The 16,487-nt window shown below is 42.8% G+C and overlaps 1 pseudogene; it reads left to right on the top strand.

The window, feature by feature from the left end:
• On the top strand, positions 2,110-3,179 carry LOC110255735 (annotated as a pseudogene).

Raw genomic sequence — 16,487 nt, 5'->3', positions numbered from 1 at the left:
AAGAAGCGTTTCTATTTGAAGAACACGCTGCAGTCCTAAGAGAATATGAATCACATGTAAGCAAGAATGACAACAGAAATCACTTCTCTTCTTATTCATGTCCAAAGCCACACGGTCCGTCTGTTGCTGTATCTATTCTCAGGCAAGCTCACCTGGAATATTCCACTGGCTTACTGTGCCAAAACATAGTCTGACAAAAAGCATAGTGATTTGGCCAGCTGAACACACACTACCACAAGAACCGATACAGACTGAACAGTACTAAACTCTGGAGTTATGTTTTTCATAATTTTCTGTGTTTCTATGAAATGTTCTGCGTGGGTCTCTCTGTTAGTTCCAATTTAATGGTGTGGTGATCTACTGACAGAGGAGATCTGCTTGCCAGGTGGTTATGGGCATCTGCGGAATGTCAGGAAATGTAATCCGAGGATTTGCCAAGAACTCCATCGGAGATGCCGTGTGCATTTTTCTGCGTTGAGAACACCACCTGAAGTGTATTGACCTGCAATAGCACAACAATGCATTCGAATGGAGGAGCACAATGACCAGCCCAGGCAACTGAAGGGTTTTAAGCAAACGGCTCTACTTCTCACTTATCACCATTTCACTACAACTTCTTACATTCCACTGTCCAGACTTTGACATCTCAACTCGAACTCCCTGTAAATTTGATTCTTTTCATAGCTCAGAACTCGAGGGGCTGACTTGCGTTTCGGGTAAAGTATAAATTGGGGAAGTACAGCTAACCCTTGAAAGGCAGGGGTAAAGGGCTATGACCCCCCACACACACACAGTTGAAAATCTGAGTATAACTTTAGCCCCCCCCAAAAAAAACCTTACTGCTACTAACATCGATAACAGTAGTCTAAGTACTAAGTGGAAGCCTTACCCATAACATAGGCAATTAACACATATTTTGTATGTTATGTGATGATATATTATATTCTTACAATAAAGTAAGCTAGGGAAAAAATATTATGCAGAAAATCGCAAGGTAGAGAAAATGCATGTATTGATACTGTACTATATTTATCAATACCTGTACGTTTACATCATCTGTTTACAAGATGAATTGTCCTTCATCCTACATGGACATTGTCTTATATGATACCAAACACTGTCGTTATTATACATATTCCTAACGCTAGACATCGAGTGCTAAATAATGTGAAAAAGAAACATATTTATTTACAGGTATAATAATTGATAACATAGAGTAGCATGAACAGTGAAGAAGTAGTGAAGTGATTGCTTTAGGTAGCCTAGGATAATTGCTAAGACTACTTCCCAGGAGCCTAGGTTATACTCTAGTGAATGAACTAGTATAAAATTGTTGTGGCATACAGTATTACATGCATAGTCATAATACAGCATTGGAAATATTGTCAAGTTAAAAATAATCCCCCCCCCCCGCAATGACAGACTGATAATGCAATTTCTCTTGTTACAGGAGAGAGGCATATGGTACGGAAAGGTAATTCTTTGAAAGCAAAGTTATAAAACAGTAAGAAAGCTAGCACATTGTTAATTTTATGTTAAATATCACTCACCTTATGCCTATGTAAGTATAGACTAGTACTGAGATATATTCAATGCTTCATGACGTCCTTAGCTTTTTCTTAACTTTTTTTGATATTCTAGGCGATAAGGTTTTTTCGAGAGATTTTTTTTCAAATTGTTGCAAATCTCAAAAATTGTTTCCAATATATGAATTGAAAAAAAATCCACATGTAAGTGAACCCATGCAGTTCAAAGCTATGTTGTTTAAGGGTCAATTGTTTATTATTAAAAGACGAGTGAATATTCTGTAGTGGGAATGATGTGTCAATCAAACTTTCCTAAACCAGAGGGCAATGTTATACCAGTCTGGGAATTGAGACTCTATCTATATGGGACCAAAAATTGAAGTGTTTTTGTTTAATTTAATCCTGAGTCCAGATAATTTTCCTAGATGTAAAAGGTAAGAAGCACGTATATGATTTACAGTTTTCACAATACTACCATAAGGTTCAACATCAATATGACCTGAGCAGCAAAAATATTGCGTTGGACTAGCCATTTTTATGTCAGCTTTGCTTAGAGGTTGCCACGTATTTGAAATAAATATATATTTTTGCATGTATATGTTTCCTATCTCTCTTTTGCTGTGTTATTTATCTGCAGCTATGCATAAACACGACGTTACACAATAACGATTTAAAAGGGAGATTTAGGGCGCGCCAAGGGGCAAGCACAGCATTGGATGGAATAGGCCAGACTAAATTGTCCATGAACTTTCTGCAGGTGAGGTTCATGCAAAGGAGACTTGACTCAGAAACCAAGAAACAAATAGAAAAGGAAGAAAACCATTAGTGAAGAGAACTGGTACTGGGATTTGCTGGAGCTTAAAGAGAGCGTTTCCTAATAGAAGAGTTTCTCATTATATGACGATCTCGGTGGAAGAATGTATTCAGAGGATTTAATCCTGATGTTGGGAAATTCACGCTGCCGATGAATGCTCTTAACAAAGCAGAAGAAGTTGAAGACAAAGCGCTGGGGCTGGATGTGTCAGATGAAGAAATGGCCAGAAGATATGAGACCCTGGTGGGGACAACGGGGAAGAAATGGGCTAAAAAAAAAGACCAGAGACAATGCCAATTATGAAGATGAAATTGAAGACACAAAACCCATGAAAGGAAAGATATTCTTAAAGCTCCAAGATTAAAACGGGTGCCTGAAGACGTGGCTCAGGGATGCCTCGTGAGGGCACATTTTGGAACTCATTCTATTGGTCTCTCTGAGTTATTAATGTTGGTTATTTGTCAGGAAATGCATAATTATGAAAACATGCTATTCGAGGAACAGATGCGTGATGGGTGTTATACATCCTTTGCCAAATGGTATTTATCAAGAATGGATTTTTAACCCTTGATCTTAAAACCTACATAGGTACGTGGTTGCTTCCTAAAGAATTTTTTAGTTTAAATTGCCCTTGGGTTTATAGTCACGTTAAAATTGTTAATCATGTCAAGCTATTTTGTACATAAACTTTAGAATCAAATGTCCTGAGAATTTGTTATATGTAAATTCATCAAGAACAAACACCCCTCTCTAGGCCAAAGTATTTCCAAGCTACCATATCATTGTCAGTGTGTGGAATTATGGGGGGGTTTTTTTGTTTGTTTGTTTAAAGCCTTTAAATCATGTTTAAAAATATTTGTTCTGTAATAAACATCTGTTTTTCATATAAAAATAAAAGTGAAATTTAGTTGTATATATAATTTTCTGCTGGTCTGATTTATTTCAGCTCTGGGTACTGTCAGATAGTTGGTGGTTTGAAGCACTGCTGACCCTTGAACAGCACGCATTTGAATTATGCCGCAGCCCTTGTGCGCGGCTCTTTCCCCCAGAGGTAAGGAGGAAGGACCACCAGACACAGGATGCTTGAATACGGGGATGTGGAATCATGGGTGCAAAAGACCTGGGTATGCGTTGCACGTGGATTTTCACCTGAACAGAAGGTCCGTGCCAGTAACCGCCCCTGTGTTGCTCAAGAGTGGATTGTCTCTGGGTTTTTTGTTTTTCACACAAGGCAACTCTGGAAACGATTTGAAATGAGGACGCTCTTTCCTTCACCGAGACGCTGAGGAGCGGACTCTGCCGCAGGCATCATTATCTAGGCGTTTCTCCACCAACTCTTTGCTGGCCCCGCAGGAACTTGCCTTCCCTCTGAAGGGAAAACGTGTCACATAGAGTCAGATCCTCCCCGACTTAGGGCAAACCTTCTGCGAAACTGTGAGGGAGGCCACATACCTTCAACTGCCTCCCTTCCTTATACCCCTTCCATGCGTCAAACCCCTGCCCGGTGTCAGGATCATCACTTGTCAGAAAGGAAAGGTGGAGTTCCAGTGCGGCGCAGTGGGTTCAGGACCTGGTGTTGTCACCGCTGTGGCTTGAGTCGCAGTTGTGGTGCGGGTTTCATCCCTGGCCCTGGAACTTTCCATGCTGTGGGCACAGCCAAACAAATAACAAGAATGTAAAATATCTGTATTCATTTTTTACTTCTTTGACTTTTTCAAGGGAGGTTTCATATCCAAGTGCAGTGCTTGTGGAGTGAAAGCCTAAGCGGCCTGTGATCAAATCCACTTCTTGGAATCTGACCTCTTTGAGACGTCATGGCAGGTCTGCTCAGAGCTTCTCCTGGAGAACCTGCTACAGGGAGTGTGGTTGGTTGATGGCTTCCCAATGCCTTTGGATCCAGCACCAACTGGTGCCAAGGCCACGCTCCCCTGGGGCTGCTCCAGTCAGTAATTAATTGTCCATGGCAGGGCGAAGGGTGCTGCCCATTCCTGCCTGACCCAGGAATCTTCCAGCAAGCACCAGGCTGGCTGAGGCTGTGTCAGGACTGCGGTGTCCTCTGAGCGCTCCCTACTCAATCCTCCCTTCCCTCTCCTCCTTGCACAGTGTCCAGCCTACCTCGCGGTCGGAAGCTTCTGCATGCTCACTCCTGCTCTCTTTACTTCTCAGAAGTATTGTCTCAATGAATCTCTTGGAGGACCTAAATGGCAGCATTGTAACCCCCATGGATAAAAGAAGGCTAGAAATGGAACGACATCACAGAGTGTTTTGAAGGATTAAGCGAATACTGTAGGCGACATTTCGGGCACAGTCGTGGTGCCGTTGTCGGTGTCCAGGCCCGCATACCCTCTCCTGCCACAGCCTCTGGGATGGCCACAGCCCGGGCCTGCCGGCCCCGTCCACGCTTCGCCATGTGGTGACTGCTCTCTGAACCCCGTGGGCAGGGACTTTCTTTCCCCCCTTCCAAGCTCCTTTCAAAGCCAACAGCAGGCTTTTCCGTGGACATGTAGCACTCTGGCAGAACCGGCACGCCCGAAATATTTCCTGACCTATACGGCAGATGCTTCCATTAACCTTGTCTCGAATCATTATGTGTCTAAACAAACAATGAAAAGGGATTTAAATGGACTCCGTACCCCACTCACCACGAATATACAGTAGGGCTCACCAGCCAAGGAACCTTCCCGTGTAGAGACCCGGAAACTGGATGGCACCTGGTGTGTTTGATGAAGAGCACGGCTGCTCCTGGAGTCTTTACATGTGTTATGTGCTATAGTCACACGTCCTATAATAGAGCATGTAATACAGTATAATTATACCATAAAGTGGAATTTTATAAAGTATACTTTATGTAAAGTATACAACCAGTGTAAGAATATTATATATTATATATAGTATAATATAGTATAGTATACTATTATAGTTATATAAAATTTATATTATTATATATATAAATGGTAACTGGTGTGTTTGTTGAAGGGTACTGCTGCTCCTGGAGTTTATATAGATATAGATAAAACATACTATATTAATCCTATATTGTTATATAATATATATTCTATAATATACTAATAAAATACATGAGTACATAGCTGTCATCATATTATTTACCATGTAATATGTTATAACTATGTATTTGATGTTACATAGTAGTAAGTGTGATAGGAACTGTATATTACATTGTGTGTGTGAATATATATGTTGTTTGGTTTTTTTCTTTTTTTCTTTTTTCTTTTTTTTTGCTATTTCTTTGGGCCGCTCCTGCGGCATATGGAGGTTCCCAGGCTAGGAGTCGAATCAGAGCTGTAGCCGCCGGCCTACGCCAGAGCCACAGCAATGCCAGATCTGAGCCATGTCTGCAACCTACACCACAGCTCACGGCAACGCCGGATCGTTAACCCACTGAACAAGGGCGAGGACCGAACCCGCAACCTCATGGTTCCTAGTCGGATTCGTTAACCACTGCGCCACGACGGGAACTCCCTGCTGTTTGGTTTTGAATGTTCTTTAGGCAGTAGAAACAACAGCATGGAAGGCGAAGCAACATAGGACTGAAAATGCAGTCCCGCCCACCCTGGAATCCTAATAGTAACTCAGACACACACTTCCCGAAGGACCAGAAGGTCCTTAGGCTTGTAGTAGCTTCAGAGCTGCACGCCCCCCCCGCCCCCCCGCAATGGGGTACAGTTAATCACAGCAGAAACTGCTGGAAGCCTTGGAAGAGGACGACTGACTGTCCCGGGCAGGGGAGGGTCTGTGCAGTGCTCCTCGGGTCTCCCCCTCTTTCCCCGCCTCCTGCCCTGGAGGATAATTCTTGCCGTGTGCTTGGCTGTCCTACCCTTTGCCTAAGACGATCCAGCCATCAATCCAGGCGGTGCCATTGACAAAGAGTTGATCAAAAGTTTAGAGAAGAGTGAATGAGAGCTTAAAACAAGAGTTCAAATGGTCCCTGGTAACATTTTTTTTTTACAGAAGTCCTTATGTCACTAATGTTACAGCCAGACTTAAAGTAAAGACAGACACGCATACCAATATAATATTGGGATATTCAAATGAAATGTATTCTGCGTGGCTAGCTGGCCAGCAATCAAACCTGGAAGTGGTTTGAATGAACAATTTGTGTTCCCTTCAGCAGATCCATATTTAACGGGGCACAGGGTTTCCTGCTCGGGAAGGTGATTCACTGAGCACTGGCTTGTCAGAACTGCTTAGGGCAGTTTGTGTAGAATTCAAAAGTCCTGTCAGCTTTCATTTGAAACAGATTATCTTCATTTCCCTCAGCCTCCCCCGAGCCTCCCTGACTCTGGGTCTGCGGTGGCTGAAACGCCCTCGCATGTGCGCTTGACTCTTCAGATGCCACCACCTCACCGCTTGTCCCTGTGTCTCACCCCCTCCCGTCTTGGCGGATATAACATGGCCTGACTTCCTGTCCTTCCTGACTCCATTCAACCACCACTCCCTGGAGCAGTTTCATCGGCCCCTTCTAGCCTGAATCCAAGACCGCATGTGGGCAGCAAAGCATGGCCAAGACCTGCTCCAGCCCCGTTTTTGTGAAGAACGTTTTGTTAGAACTCAGCCATCTCCCTCCATCAGTGTGTACGTTGCTTATTTCTGCTTTCTGGCGGCGACGGCAGAGCTGAGTAGTGAAGACAGAGGCTATATGGTTAGGAAAACTGAAATATTTACTCTCTGGTTCTTTACCCATAATATATGCCACCTGTGGCCCATAATTTTCTGGGTGTCTTTGAGTTTGGAAATCTAACATGCCAAAATGCACATCTGTATTGGAGACCAGGAGATGAAGATTTGGGTTACTAATATTTTTATGTTGTAGCTTTTTTAAATAAAAGGGAAATTACTCCTTTTAAAAATACGGATTTATAAGGAAGTAACTGACACTATTTTAGGGAATTACCTGGTGTAGAACCAGCTACATATTAATTAAAGAAGAAGAAGTTGCTAGCTTATTTCCACAGGCAACTATACCTTTTCTATTAAGAGAGGGATATCTGGGGACATTTTAAAACTTGTTTCAATATACATTTTTATAGTGGCAAAATATAGACAATGTAATACAGAAATATAGAATTTACCTTTTTAGGGGGGCTGTGCCCACGGCATGCAGAATTTCCTGGGCTAGGGATTAAAACCTGATCCACAGCAGTGACAATACTGGATCCCTAACACACTGAGCCGTCAGGGAACTCCTAAAATTTGCCATTTTAACCATTTTTAAACGTATAGTTCAGTGACATTATGTACTTTCACGTCTTGTGTGCAGTAATCACCACCATCCATCTTTAGAAGAGTCCTCCTCTTTCAGAACAGAAACTCTGTACCCATCAGACAAGGAGTCCTCATTGTCCCACCCGCCAGCCTTTGGCAACCACCCGTCTACCTTCTGTCTCTATGAATTCGACTACTCAAAGTACTGCATAGAAGTAGAATCATAAAGTATTTATCCTTTTATGACTGACTTATTTCCCTTACCATAATATTCTCAAGTTTCATCCATTTGTCCGAATTTCCTTCCCTTCAAGGTTGAATAATATTCCATTGTAGGTAAAAATACACCATATTTTAAAACCCATGTATCCCCGGATGGACGTTAGGCTTGCTCCCTTTTTGGCTGTTGTGAGTACTGCTGCTAAGAATGTTTGTTGGATCCCCCTCTTTGAGTCCTTTCGAGTACATACCCGGACGTGGAATTGCTGGATCATGTGGTGATTCTAGTCTTAATTCTGTTTTCTACAAGGGCTGTACCATTTTACATTGCCACCGGCAATGCACAGGATGTCAATCTCCATATCCTTGCCAATACTTACCTTTGTTTATTTTGTTAAAAGCCAGCCCGGAGAGTGTGAAAAGTCATTATGGATTTGATTTGCATTTCCCCAAGGATTAGAGATGGTGAGCATCCTGTCATATGTTTATTGTCCCGTTCGTCTGTCGCCTTTAGGGAAATATTATTCAAGTCCTTGGCCCATTTTTTAATCCATTTGTGGTTTTTTTGGTTGTTGTTGTTATTGTTGAATTGTAGGAGTCTTGTTTCTGTTTTGTTTTGTTGGCCATACCCAGTGCATGTGGAAGTTCCTAGGTCATGGGTGGAACCCCAGCCGCAGCAGCAACCTGAGCCACTGCAGTGACATGGCCTGATCCTTAACACACAGCAGCATAAGGGAACTCGCAGGAGTTCTTTGTATATTCTGGATAAAAGCCCTTTATTTTATATACAAATTGCAAATACTTTTGCTGATTCTTCCGTTTTCCTTTTCACTCTATCAATAGAGTCCTCTGATGCAAAGACGCTTTTAATTTGGGTGGAATCCAATTTACCTATATTTTTCTTTTGTTGCCTGTGCTTTGGATGTCTTAATGATAAATCACGTCCAAACCCAACATCCTGAAGTTTTCCCCCTATCTTTTCTTCTAAGATTTTTATGATTTCAGCTCTTACGTTTAGGTCTCTGATTGTGTGTGTGCTAATTTTTGCATATGGTATAAGGCAAGAATCTAACTTCATTCATTTGCATGCGGATATCCAGTTTTCCCAGCACTATTTTTTGAAAAGATTGTCCTTTCCTCATCGAAGCTCCCTGGCACCCTCGTCAAAAATCATTTGCCCACATACCTGAGGGTTTATTTCCGGGTTCTCTGTTTGATTCCATTGGTCCATATTTCTGTCTTTATGCCAATACAACACTGTTTTTTCTAACTATAGTTTGTAATTTTGGAATCCGAAAGCGTGGGACCTCCAGTTTGGTTCTTCTTTTCAAGCTTGTTTTGGCTATTCAAAGTTCCTTGAAATTCCATGTGAACTTTATTTAGGATGGACTTTTTTTTTTTTTTCCTCTGAAATATCATCGGGTCTGTTATAATTTTCTGAGAGAATATTGGCTGCGTGAACCAGCATCTTCCTTCTCTTTCCCACTGTGTGGCTAGAGCATTTTCTTTGTTGTACTCTTTTTCTTGCCCAGCAAGGTTAAAGACTTTTTTATTGGCCTACAGTGTATTTCACATGTCTGGCCAGGTCTAACCTAGGTTGGTGGACAGCTGAGAAAAGATTGGCATGCCTGTCCTTGGTCAGGTGCTTCTCAGTTGGGCCAATGGTGCGCTTCGGAAGGTTTTGTCTTCTGTCTCTGCCCTAAGGAACCCACATCTCTGTGTGCTGCTGAATGGGTCACGAGAAACTCCCGCTCGTGGCTGATGCAAACATGCTCATGAGGATAACAATGCTTGCGTGGAACTGGCAGAAATACAGCTGGAAAACATAAAGATTCAGCTTCTCTCTGCCAACTGGATTTTAATGAGCAAACCACAGAAGTTTGGACTATTTAAATAAAATAGAACAAATGGAAGAAAAATCCAATATCCTTACCAAAAAGAAAAAAATAATAACCTCATGTGATTTGTAATCTGCAGGACTGTAAAAACCAATGTTATATTTGAGAGGAAAAAAAGTGGAAACATTTCTTGGATATGCACAGCAGACAGTATTTGGAGTTTTAGTATTTGACCCAATAAACTCTATTATTAAAAATTTGCAGGCAGAAATCTCTTCCTTTTTCCTTTTGGAGGTTTGGTTTGGTTTTATTTTTTTAGCTGTCTTCCAAAAGGAATTCCAACTTTTTTTTTTTTTTTTTGACAATTTTATCATTTCTGACTTAAGCCTGTTGCAAATCTCTTTGAAACAACTAGGCCCAAGGGTGGCTCAGGCAGCTGCCTGAATTCCACGCAAATGTAAAAAGTTTCTTCCATTTTAAGTGCTACACTTTGCTGTAATAGAATCCAGATGCTTAAACCATTCAAAGATTACCTTTTACAGTGTGAACAGAAGCATGAATGTAAGTGTTATGTTAAAATGTAGTTAGATTCCAATTGTTACTAAGCTTTTCGAGTGTAACTTCTGAAGGAGAGTTGAGGCAGAGAAGCCCAGGGAAAAGGGAGCTGGGGAAAAAAAATAAAAAAGGTGCCTGGGAATATGTTCTCATGCAATCACTGGAGAGAGTCCCGAGTAGATTAAGCTGCTGCAGAGTATACATGATTAACAGCAAAAGACACCAGGAGGCTCCTTTTGAGACTGGGGCAATAACTCAGCAAGCACGAGGCAGGCTTCTTCTCTCATGTGATTCAAAGGGAACTCCCACTGTGAGGTGAGAGGGATCCCCACCACTCAGCACTCTGTCAGCTACTCTAACTGAGGTTTGCTTCCCAGCGGGCTGACAAGGGAGGGACGTTTTCTGTTGCTTCTTCCACTTGGATGTGTAGCGTAGGTGAGCTCTCAAAGTCTTGTCTCACATCATTTAATTGGTTGTCGATACACGGGCAACCAATCCTGCTTTTGCTTTCTTCTCTAGGTCCAGTGATGCTCTACACACACCAGTTTTCACCAGCCCCCAGCAGTCATGTCGGCATAAGTGACTCACCTTCTGCCTGTTGATGATACCACCGGCTTATCCAGGGGAGAGCCAAGGTAAACGTTCCCAGGGTACCCCTTGCTCAATGATTTTTGTCTTTAGGACAATGTGGGGAGTTCTGCTGGCACATTCTTAACGATCCGTCTGTGAAGGGTAGAGCTAATTACTTTCTTAGGAAAAAAGTGGGTGAGAATGATTTTTATCATTTTATATTTTCAGGCATCCTTAAAGGACACTTATTAAACGTCCACACTGTGAGGGAAATGGTTTTGGATACCTCAGAATGGAGCATTCACATGAGAAACCAAAGATGGGAGTTCCTGCTGTGGCTCAGGGGGTTAAGAACCCAATGCTGCCTCTCTGAGGATGCAGGTTCAAACCATGGCCTTGTTCAGTACGGTAAGGATTTGGCCTTGTTGCAGAGGCGTCTTGGATCCAGGGTTGCTGTGGCTGTGGCGTAGCCCTCAGCCGCAGCTCTGATTCGATCCCTAGTCCAGGAATTTCCAGATACCCCAAGTGCAGCCAAAAAGAAAAAAGGAAGAAAGAAAGGACGGAAGGAAGGAAGGAAGGAAGGAAGGAAGGAAGGAAGGAAGGAAGAAAGAAAGAGAAAGAAAGAAAGAATGAAAGAAAGAAAGAAAGAAAGAAAGAAAGAAAGAAAGAAAAAGAAAGAAGGAAAGAAAAGAAAAGAAAAGAAAAGAAAAGAAAAGAAAAGAAAAGAAAAGAAAAGAAAAAGAAACCAAAGATGAAGACTCCTATTAAAGGTCAAAAAATGTTGCCTTCTGAATTGAGAGGTTTTGCTGGGATTCCTATTATTTCACCTGGGAATCTTGGTTTCTTCATCTGGAAACCAAAACCTTGTAGGGACCTGAAGAGTTAGGGTCTGTGAAGGGTTAGAGCCGTTGAGTTGTGACTCCATGTAACGCCATCTGCAATTCAGAACTGGAAGGAGGGGGAGGAATTAAACCTGCATTTGTGGGTCAACATCCTTCTGCCCAAAACGACTCTTCTAGGGGTTCTGCAGTGGATATTTGTGAAATGAACTCCCATGCCCAGGATGATACAGCTGGGAACTAACAGAACAATTATCAGCCTAATTACGTGCATGAAAGGGACAATTGTATGGGGGGGGAATTATAGCTGGTACTTCTCATTGCTGGAAGCCTGACAGAGAGGCCAAGACCTTAGAGTGGGCGACTGATTCAGGGCAACCACATTTATGGACGTCTCTCTATTTGAAATGTTCATTTGGAAAAGTTAGCGCAGGCTCCCTTCATCCGAGCAGAAGCCCCTCTCCCGAGGTAGTTATGTTTGGAGAAGTCCAGAAGGGATCGGAGTTAGAAATTATCGCTTCCATGAGCTCCATACAGTCAAGATATTCCGTCACTAAAACACAGATCTGAAAGGCTGTTCACTTTCTTAGAAATGTAATTCTAGCTTCAGACTCAGGACTCTTCATAATCGGTCCCCAGACCAATTTCCACATCTCAGCTCCAGCCTCCTTTCTGCCTTCGGTGCTTGGTGGTGCCTGGCGAAGATCAATGCTTTCTTCTGTGCTAAGACAGAAAGTTTTAACCTGTGGGGGTCCGCGACTTCCTGCGGAGAAGAAGTATAATACCACTTTCTCGTCCCAGTTTTGGAGGGCCTTTCTGAATATAGGGCAATGAACAAGTGCATCAGAATGACTGGAAGAAAGGGGGATGAAGAGAAAGGCCACCTGCGTCAAACCGGGGTTTGGAAGCAGAACGCGAGAAGGTCAGCATGCACGGGGCTTGGAGTGAGAGGGATGGAGAAAACAGAAGTGACCGTGGGATGAACTCTTCTCAGGCAGGAGAACAGGAGCGTCCTCAGGTCGTAGGAAGGGGCAGAAATGCCCAACTCAGAGGATTTGGAAGAGTTGCTGTGGACAAGATACTCAGATCTTCTGCATGGTTCTTTAAGAGCCATAAGTCAAGGTGCAAATGCTCCTGGCGAGCTTCTTGCAAAGTGACTCATCCCAGAACTGACCCCGGTGAGTCACCCGGCCAGGGGGCCACACTTGCCGCTGCTTATGCTTTTCCTTTATGTGAAATAACCGTCTTTTTTTTCCTCCCAGGCAATAGTCTACTTCCCCTCCAAGGCCAAGTTCAAATGTTATTTCTTTGGAGTAGTTCCCATTGCCACATTCTACCTCGTTTCAAGGAATCAGTTCTCCCCAAGCACTCCGGATGCACTTTTAATAATTGCTTCAGGGATTTCCCAGTGGGGCTCAGCAGAAATGAATCTGACTAGCATCCATCAGGTTACAGGCTCGATCCCGGGCCTCGCTCAGTGGGTTAAGGATCTGGCATTGCCGAGAGCTGTGGTGTAGGTCACAGATGTGGCTCAGATCCCGAGTTGCTGTGGCTGTGGTATAGGCCGGCAGATACAGCTCCAATATGACTCCGGGCCTGGGACCCTCCATATGCCACAGGTGCAGCCCTAAAACGACAAAAATAAAAATAAAAAAATAAAAATAAAAATTACTTCAGTTATAGGCCTCATTACAGTCTGATGCATTGCACATGGAGACACACTTGTCTTCTTCAAACACCTTGGCCTGATCAGGTCTGTATTCCTAGCGTCTCACCTGTACCTTGCTTGTTGCATTTGCAGAGGACGTGTTGCACTGAATGGAATCAGTCCAGTCCGGTCTGAGGACCAGTCTGTACTGTACACTGGTCTTGATACACTAACACACAAGGATTAAAATATTTCAGTCAACTAGAATATAGAATGTTTGTAGAATTCTACTCTATTTTTTTCTTCACTATATGCACAGGGAGACAGAATGCTGATGTGACAATTTATACGTCCGAAGTCATCTTTTTATTGTCTCCATTTCATACATGTCTGAGTCTGTTATTTGGGATGGTTGTGTAGCAAAAACAAAAAGAACATTTTAAAATATTGCCCCGTGTTATTTGCTTTTATTATTAAGGAGATTTGTATGCCCACTCTTGTTCAAAGTTAAATGAGCCTGCTTAAATCCTTGAGGGGCTTAAGCGGAACATAAATAAAGAAAGAAGAAACGCACACTCTCTGTTCTTGCAGGGAAAAAATGATGTTTTGTAGTGACAGGTTTGTGACAGTAAAACAAAGTGATTCACCAGGTCATTATCATTTTGCTACGCAAGCTCTGCTTGTGCTTCAGTGATACAGGCACTTCAGAATCGCTGTGGTTTGAACTGCGCCCACGATGGCTTCAATTCTGCTCTTCATTTTGGATGATTGAAAACTGTCTTTGGGATCCCAGCCGACACCACCATACACCAGACCACAGCACAGCAGGTTTCACCCCACTGTGTCTTGCTGACAAAGCCCTTGGCCCTCTCTGTTTTGCCTTGGAGGCACACTCCTGGCCCATGTGACTCAGACGCCTGCCCATCTCTAGGTCCGGGAGTAAATCTCAATTGGATGTGTCAGTAATAATTGGCTTTGGCATGTGGTCCCATTCTGGACAAGGAGGCATGGGATACTCTTCTGGAGAGTAGGACTTGAGTAAGAGTTCCTACACTGAAAATAAAAATGATGAAAAGGAAGGAGCTAGCTGTACCTATTGCAGTGCTTCGTTTTTTGTTGCTGTTGTTTTTTAATGGCTGCACCCAGGCCGTGGAATCTGAGCCTCAGCTGCCACCTATGCCACCACTGTGGCAATGATGGATCTTTTTAACCCACTGGGCCAAGCCTGGGATCACCTCTGCCTCGACCAGAGCCGCTGTAGTTGGATGCTTAACCCACTGAGCCACAGTGGGAATTCCCTGGTGCTTAGTTCTTAAGTTTGAAACAGCCAAAGAATGCAGTTGACACGCTGAGGATGACGTGACAAAAGATGGAAAGAAACGGCATCTTTGGTATTTGAGCACAAAAGTATGTAGTTCTAGGATCACTCCACCTCCTTCAATGTTAACTGAGATGAAGAATATACTTGAAAAGCCTTGTGAGATGAAGACTGTACATCATTTCTAGGACAGATGAGATAGGCTTTCATTTTTTAATTATTTGCTGCCGAAGATAAGTTAGCTGATTTAGAGGAAGAAGGACATGGGAGAAGCAGAAAGATGTAGTTCTTATCTCAGCTTATAATTTAATTGGAAAGAGTAAATCCACACAGGAAATGACTGAAGAAAGATTACAAAGTCGTCAATCAAGTAGAGGACACTGTCTTTGTCCATCTGAACACTTTGCTCATCTCTTGGTGTCCACGGCTTCCTCGTCAGACGAATACTTTCAAATAAGCAAAGTAAAACACACAGGCTCACCAAAGAAAACAATTATATTTTAAAAGCTCCCCATGCTAAGAACCCTGGAAGGATGCATAATTAAATATGACACACAGCATGCTTTTTCATGAAATTAAGCTCTCAGAGTCAGCATGACATATATACTCCAGCCCAGGGTCGACTTGTCTAACGTCCACAAAGCAAAATGTCTGTCAAATAATCTCCTGTTTCAAATGTTATCATCAATTTAACTTAAAAAATAAACCAAATTTATTGAAGTTGTTATCCTATGTACATGCTACTAAAGTCATCACCAAGTGATCAGAAGTAGTTTTATAGAGAGAGATATATAGATATATATAGTCTGTTTTTAGGGCTGCATCTGCAGCATATGGAAGTTCCCAGGCTCGGGGTCGAATTGGAGCTGCAGCCACTGGCCTACGTGTGCCATTGCCACAGACGTGCCGGAGCTGAGCCTGGTCTTCGACCTACACCACAGCTCATGGCAACGCCAGATCGTTAACCCAATGAGTGGGGCCAGGGATTGAACCTGCATCCTCAGGGATACTAGTCGGGCTCATTACCACTGAGCCACGCAGGGGAACTCCTATGTTTGTTTCCCATTTTCCTGAAGTAAAGATATTCATGAACAAAGGAGCCCTACCCTCCTCTTTACCTGAAGAAGCTGAAGAGCGTATCAATGCCCAACTTGGTGTTATCTCTCCTCAACCATGCATGAAGCCCATTCTTATAAGGTCCTTCCCTGGTACCTTCTCCGTAGGAAATTTGTACTTTCTAACCCAGTGAGATCAAGCTTGGTACATAACTTGGTTTGGCCAATGGACTATGAGCAGCCATGGCACGGACCTCTTCCCAGCTGAAGCTTTAGAGTAAGTACCGTAGTCCCACTGATTTTCTTTTTCTCTCTGTTGTGAGAATGGGATGTGCCAGGGTGGGGTCACTCCTTTAGCCTGGGTCCCAGAGGAAGACACGTGACCTGACACATGACAGGTTATGTGAACAGGAAATACACGTTCGTCGTGGAAAGAACTTAAATTTCAGGGTCGGTTGTTACCAAAACATAACAGTGAAAAGTGATTAAGGCAGTTGATGTTTATGGGGAATCTTTCTGATTTGTCCACGATTATCTATTTTTCTGTTACCATGCACCATTTTCCTTATTTCTAACTCTTTTTAATATCAGATTTATTGTTTCTCAAGCTGCGGCACTTCACAGACATGTAAATATATACTATTCTTTGCAGTGTTTTTGGTAAGCTTTTCTTTCTTCTTCCTGGCAGGTGAGTGAGTTTCACAGCTATTATCTCTATTCAACAGGATCTAAGTTAGTGCGACATTGGTTACACGGTCAGATACATCCCTCCCATCATAGTGCCATTTGGTAGATTCAGCCTGCAGCCAAAATGTCTAGAGGACGCCTTTTTAGTTGGAAAATTAACTCACCTGCACTGAGACACGTGCACGAGCACAAAAT

This window comes from Sus scrofa, chromosome 10 (genome assembly GCF_000003025.6).
Source record: "Sus scrofa isolate TJ Tabasco breed Duroc chromosome 10, Sscrofa11.1, whole genome shotgun sequence".
Classification (NCBI taxonomy): domain Eukaryota; kingdom Metazoa; phylum Chordata; class Mammalia; order Artiodactyla; family Suidae; genus Sus; species Sus scrofa.
This window is presented reverse-complemented; position numbering and strand designations above follow the sequence as displayed.